The sequence below is a fragment of the Phoca vitulina genome, unplaced genomic scaffold (assembly GCF_004348235.1).
Source record: "Phoca vitulina isolate PV1807 unplaced genomic scaffold, GSC_HSeal_1.0 scaffold8, whole genome shotgun sequence".
NCBI classification, from domain to species: domain Eukaryota; kingdom Metazoa; phylum Chordata; class Mammalia; order Carnivora; family Phocidae; genus Phoca; species Phoca vitulina.
In genome coordinates, this window is record NW_022589711.1 from 6447074 (window position 1) to 6454213 (window position 7140).

Sequence of the window (7140 nt, forward strand, 5' to 3'; positions counted from 1 at the left end):
TCAGGTATCTGTGAATCTCTAGAATCTTCGCTTTTTCCCTCATCTTCCAGCTGTTCTTATGGTCGAAGAGGAAAGGGGTACAATGTTTATTGTCTAAATGCCAAACATTAATTGAATCATTTAATGGGTACTGATACTAAAGAAAAAGAATAAAAAGGAGGCATTTCAATCCTCTGAAAGAATAAAATAAATAGCTTGCACTCCATTCATTTGGTATTCGACTACATTTGGTGTATGTACTCTTTTCTTCTTACTTTCACTGTTTATGATCAAACATCTAAATGCATTTATCAGTGCCTTTGGAGACTGCCTGTGGGGATAGGGATTTGCAATCCGTTTCAAAGATCACAGCATCTTGTTATAGAAAACATTCATACTGTTATGAAAAGAAGTAGTCTATACTAAAAATATACAAGTGTCACTTGAAATCTAAGCTTTTAAATAAGAACAAGGATATCTGGCCATACTCCTGCTTCCTGAACTCCCACAAGCCTGGAAATGAAGAAATTTTTCTTAGCAAGTAACCAAACAACTACGCAGTATAATAAAAGCTCGCTGACTTACTGTCCATTGATTTAAAAATGTAAAACCATCTTGAGGAGCGGAAGTTTAGTTTACAGTCATTGATTTTGTAATACAAACTTGTAAGAGTTTAGAAAGTATAAGTAAGGGTTAAGCGCACAATATGTTCAGAGGACTTCTGCAAAATTTCTAAGAATATGAAATAGTATACAGTATTTTAAAGGATTTATCATTCTGACCTGTTCATTACTTGGGATAGATGTCTCCTCCAACCCAGTCTTGATCAGTTCATATTATGAAGGATTTTATTATACATTCTATCTTCTGCCAGGATTGTTCTTTTCCCAGATACTCACGTGACTTGATTCTTTATTTTCCTTTAAGTCTTCACACAAATATCACTTAGATAAACTGGCATCCCTGCTGTCTCCAGGGCACATTCTAGCTCCCACCCTGTCTTATTACATTTGTTTCTCCTTAACTCTTATCACGTATTTGTCGTTCTGTGTATTTGTTTATTGCCTCTCAACTTCCACTAAACTGTAAACTTTATGAGAGCAGGGACTTCACTGGTTTTGTTCATTCTTTGTTCTTAGTGCCTACAGTTGACTCCTGGCACATAGAAGGTGCACAATAAATATTTGTGGAATGAAGGAACAAATGGAATTTGCTTCTGATGCAAAAAAAATGACTAAGGCAAAGACACCAATTGATAAGTAAGTGATAGAATATTAACACAGCAAAAAGGCCCTTTCTATTTGTGCCTGATGTTCTCAAATCTATTTGTTGTTTGTTTTTTGCTGGACTTGAAATGTAGGCATCCAGCCAGGAGCCTGCATGCTGACTAATGAGAAAGAGATACAGATCTAGCCCAGCAATATTCATAATTCTATATGCATTCATTTTTCTCTAGTGACATTTTAATATATTTTGGTGAAGATAGTCCCAAGATAATGAAGGTATGTCGAGTGAGCATTGAAAATGATGAGTCTTTTTTTCCATTATCAAAGACAAATACAAGTGTATAATATATGCAGAGCATTGAAAGTAAGGAAAGAAAATGAGAGAATCCCAAGTAATGAAAAGAAATTAAAGCTCTCCAGTAATGAAAAAGAAGGCCAAACTGAAAACATAAATCTCTAGACTCAGCAAGGATTTATGCTGATGTGGAGTGAGTGGACCAATGGCTTTCATGATGTGATTCATTTTGAAAAAATGTCATTTCCACTGCCAAGTAGAGTTCATGGTTTAGTGAAAATTTCATCTTCAGTCTAATCACACGAGCCAAATTCTGGCCCCATTTATTCTGATATGAGGAATGAACTAATTCCTGAGCTTATTTGTGAGATTCTAGGAATAATATCAAGGAGGGGTGGTCACAGCTAAGGTGAGATCTTGGTATATTTGTATGAGGCCTTATGCTATCCACTGGAACTTTTGTGTAATATGACATTAATAGCACAAAACCCACTTAATACAAGACTGTTTTACACTTTTTCCAAATGACTAAGAAAGATATCAACTCACTTATAATGCAGTCCTGATGGTCAGACCATAGGATATATGATCATGCATTATTTTCAGCAGAGATTTGTAGAATAGCAAGGCAGGGGAGAATGTAGACAGGTCATTTCTTTTTTTTCCCAAATTTCCTTTTTATTTTTCACTCTTATAATCAGGGTTCTTCTTTAAAACTGTCTGTATATATCTTTACCTTTTGCCAGAGAAGATAGTCATTATGTGGTTCTTCATCTGGAAAACTATCAGTTAAGCAGGTCATTTTCAAGCAAGACCAAATCTGAATCAATTCGGAGAGATTTTGCCCAGTTTGGGGATTGGGTTTTAAAGAAGCACTATCATTGATCAATTTTTTTTTAATTGATCATGTTGTAGTAAATTAAATTAGGATATATCCTCTAATACTGGATATATAATAGCAAAATTAGGGCAACTAGTTCACATAGTTTGTACCTGAGGGTATTGATGATTAAAAATGAATCTAGCTATTTTCTTGGGAGGATGGAAAATCTCTCTGGTTGGTAAATTAGGTAGTAGTAGCTAATACAAATAGTTCCAGAGTGTAGGCCATCCTACTCTGGTCTGCTATATATTGGGTGTCATGTATTATGCTGGAAAATTTGACTTCAGTATTTTTCCAAAAATTAAGGATTGGCTATTTAATTCAGTCGCTAATAAACCGATTTCCAATTCTTCTGGCTGGAGTAAGTAAATATTCATAGAAGTAGAGAAGAAAAAATGGAAGCCAGAGAGTAGATGTAAAGATAGATGCACAGGACTGCATAATGTTGGTTGTTGTTGAGCTGAGATTTAAATCAGGATTGGGACTGCTTAGTACTGTCCCAGATGACAACAGCCACTCAAATGGTCTTCTGTTGAAAAATTGTCTACTCTGTCATCTGTGGGAAAGGACTAAAAGCCACAAAGTTGACTCAGCTGGTTTTTCAAAACTCAGTAGGTAAAGTTGTTATACTCAATATTCTAACAACATTGTTATAAATCACAATGTCCCCCTCTTGAGAGCTCCTCTATATGTATATCTGCCAGTAAGTCTCTCAATTATTATTGTAGATTTACCCAGACTTTGTTTGTTTACATTAAATGGTACACATTGATTTAGGAAGATGTCACTTGTTTCAAGCTTAAGCCAGTTATTTCCATTTGCTCTAGTTTGAATTCTCCCAGAGTGCTCAAATTCCAAAAGCAAACATAGAGTATGAAATAATGAATCAGGATCTAAAATACAATATATATTTGAAAAGCTTATTCTTCTATCTTATCAAATGAGTAGAACTTTTGCCAACGTAAACAGAATGTTTTCCAGTATGATATTTAATTAATATAATATTCTTTCCTTTTTAAAGCTCAAATTAATTTAGCTATATTGTTACTGGAATGAAATATGCAGTATAGAAAACAAAATATAATTAAGCCTCAATAAACTTCCAACATGGCTTTCTCTAACAGTTGCACATGAAAAGAAAAAAAAAAAAAAAGCAATATAAAGGCTTGTTTTCCTGAAACACCATCTGTTATTTTTGTTTGAATCAAGCTCAATGCTCAAAAGGTTGTGGATACTGTGCAGTAATTAGCACCATTATGGGAAATGTTGTTACTTCTATGTATTGGACTTCCCCAATTATACAAATATAGAATTCCAAAATGATGTCTTTTATCAGAGGTGTGACTAAATTTCTTGCTTGCACTGTAATATCAGCAAAGTGATATTGGATTGTCAATTTGTGTGCTCTGAAATGCAAATAAAATAGAAGCTCGTTTTGCATATTTTCCATCTAATTGCTGTTTTCTTTATGTCATATATATAGAGACTTTGAAGAAAGTGGTCATGAAATTGCTATCAAATACCTATAAATTATATTGATTTCTCTACTTTAGGGAAATTAGTTTTCTTATAACTAATAAGAAAATTAGATTCCTTTCCCCAAGGGGAGGCCAACAAATTTCAAGTACTTTTATATATTGCGTAAATATCAGTAAATGTTTTGTACATCATCTCCCCCCATTCTTTGGGAACGGTGGTCCAGAAATATTTAATGCATGGCATGTGGTTATAGATATTCTCCATGGAAGGTTATATCTGTCCTTCAGCTTACAATTAAAATGACAAATTCAAGATTCATGTTTCTCAAGTATTGCTCTTGTAATATTTTTTAAAAATTAATCTTGAATCAAACCCAGATAGAAAAGTAAATGGTGTTTTGTTTTTTTTAAGATTTTTTATTTATTTATTTGACACAGAGAGAGAGAGACAGCAAGAGAGGGAACACAAGCAGGGGGAGTGGGAGAGGGAGAAGCAGGCTTCCCGCTGAGCAGAGAGCCCGACGCGAGGGCTCAATCCCAGGACCCTGGGATCATGACCTGAGCTGAAGGCAGATGCTTAACGACTGAGCCACCCAGGCGCCACGTAAATGGTGTTTAAACACAGGCCAAAGCTACTCAGATTAGGGCTTTTACCCTGACTATGAATTCCAAGAGAGTAAAACGTAGTTGAAGAGTCACAAGGCTCTTTAGGGTCCAGCAGTAGTCTGGCCATGAGCTTCATCAGGGTCAGTGCTATGTCAGGGATTGCCAGTGGGTTAAGTCATCTCATGATAATGATGACAGCTAACATAAGTATACACTTGGTATGTACTGAATGCTTTATATAAGTAACTCATTCAATTTTGACAACAGACTCCTTAAAGTAAGGTGCCATTGTTATCTCATCTCAAAGGTGAGGAAAAGGAAATAATATTCTCTGTGGTCCCAGGAAGTAAGTGGCAGATCAGAACCACACCAACCTGGCCTCAAGGTGAGTCTGTGCTCCTAAGACCTACCCAGAGAAGGCAGTCAGCAGCAGAGGTTTGCCTTATGGCCATCTTAGTGGGCAGACCTCATGAAGGAAGGCCAGTGTGCAATGAGGGCCCAGGCTCTACAAAAAGCATAGTAAGACCTTGGATGGCACTCGCTCCATGCCAAGCACTCTACATATATCAGTTTAATCTTCAAACACCCCCCTCAAAAAAGTAAGGAATTCTTTTAATTTTTACTTTATAGTTGTGGAAAGTAAGACACAAAAGAATGAGGAGCTTGCCTATCACTGGACTGTAGTGCCATGGCAGGCTTTGAAATCAGACAGTCTGATTCTACAGTCTATATTCTTTGCTGTAATGGGATGTTGTATCATGTCTTGGACATTTAAGACCTTCAGTAAATAACGGGTGAAATTCAATTTGTTGGGAGCCAAATTTGGAAGAAACAGGAGGAAACATGGAGTGCCTTTTAAAAATTAAAATTTAAGGGGCACCTGGGTGGCTCAGTGAGTTAAGCATCTGCCTTCGGCTCAGGTCATGATCTCAGGGTCTTGAGATCAAGCCCCACCATCAAGCCCCACAATCGAGGCCCACGATTGAGCTGCACGATCGGCCCCACATCAGGCTCCCTGCTCAGCAGCAAGTCTGCTTCTTCCTCTCCCTATGCACCGCCCTCCCTCTGGCTTGTGTGCTCTCTCTCAAATAAATAAATAAAATCTTTAAAAATAAATAAGTAAATTTAAATTTAAATTTAAGAAAAAAGGAAGAAATATATTTTAAAAATCAATGACAATAATATATGGGCACTCTACAATTTAATCTACATTTACCCTTGTTTTAGTACTTGTTACAGGTTAAATTGTGTCTACCACAAATTTGTGTGTTGAAAGCCTGACCATGAAGACCTCAGAATGTGACCTTATTTGCAGATAAGGTCTTTACGGAGATAATCAAGTTAAGGTGAGCTCTGTAGGGTGGGTCGTAATCCAGTATGACTGCTGTACTTTTAAGAAAAGGAATTTGGACACAGACACACACTGAGGGAAGATGATAAAAAGAGATCTAGAGAGAAGATAGCTATTTACAGTAGAAAGAAAGAAATGTGGAACACAGCTTTCCCACAAAGCCCTCAGCAGGAAGCAACCTTGCTGATTATGTTGTTTCAGACTCCTACTCCCCAGAACTGTGAGACAACAAATCTCCATTGTTTAAGCCACCCCCCCAGTGGTACTTTGTTATAGCAGCCCTAGCAAACTGGTGAAGTACTCTTAGATCCAAAGTAGCAGAAAATCCTTTCGAACAGCTTAGCCAAAAGATAGACTTTCAGGAAGGATACTAGGACATCCTGTGGACTCCAAGAAAGTCTGACAACCAGCCTTGGTGTGCAGAGACTGTAGGGTACCGGAGCTCAGGCAGTATCTCTGAATCTCATTCCCTCTGCCTCACAGGCTACATCATCTCTAATTTTTCTCTTTTTTCACTTTTCCACACACATGACTGCACCAAAGCCTACAAGGGGACCTACCTGTAGGTCCCCACAAATTAACAAAAACTTATTAATAATTTGAAATCTTAATTCTGAACTCAGAGGAGACAGAATCCGATAGGCCTGACATGAGTAAAGTGTCTATCACTATTTCAATCTGCTACAGCCAGGGTGGCAGGGCTGTGTAGGGTAAACATGGCTTTTGGGAGCAGTGCCACATTATGATTCTTTTGGGGTCTAGTCACTTTTTTCTTCGTGGGCCCTATCATCCCTAAAAAAAATTGTTAAAAATTATGTTTTATGATCATATTGATGTAAAGATTATTATCTATTAAAACATTTTCCTTGACATGAAACTAATTTTTTTCTTTTTGATTTTAAAGAATAAAGACATTTTCATGGTCCCCTAAAAGTGTTGTGGGCCCTACAGAAGACATGAACAGACATTTTTCCAAAGAAAACATCCAAATGGCCAACAAACACATGAAAAAGTGCTCAACATCACTCGGCATCAGGGAGATCCAAATCAATGAGATACCACGTCACACCAGTCAGAATGGCTAAAATTAACAAGTCAGAAAATGACAGATGTTGGCGGGGATGTGGAAAAAGGGGAACCCTCCTACACTTTTGGTGGGAAATCAAGCTGGTGCAGCCACTCTGGAAAACAGTATGGAGGTTCCTCAAAAAGTTGAAAATAGAGCTACCATACGACCCAGCAATTGCACTACTGGGTATTTACCCCAAAGATACCAATGTAGGGATCCAAAGGGGTATGTGCATCCCTATGTTTATAGCAGC

The 7140-nt window shown here is 37.2% G+C and overlaps 1 long non-coding RNA gene across 1 annotated transcript; it reads left to right on the forward strand.

Moving 5' to 3' along the window:
* Positions 1-766: 766 nt before the first annotated feature.
* LOC116633734 lies at positions 767-6828 on the forward strand. The gene is made up of 3 exons (XR_004299776.1): positions 767-1238; positions 5695-5813; positions 6723-6828. It is a non-coding gene; the product is annotated as an uncharacterized LOC116633734 (long non-coding RNA).
* The last annotated feature ends 312 nt before the right edge of the window (positions 6829-7140 follow it).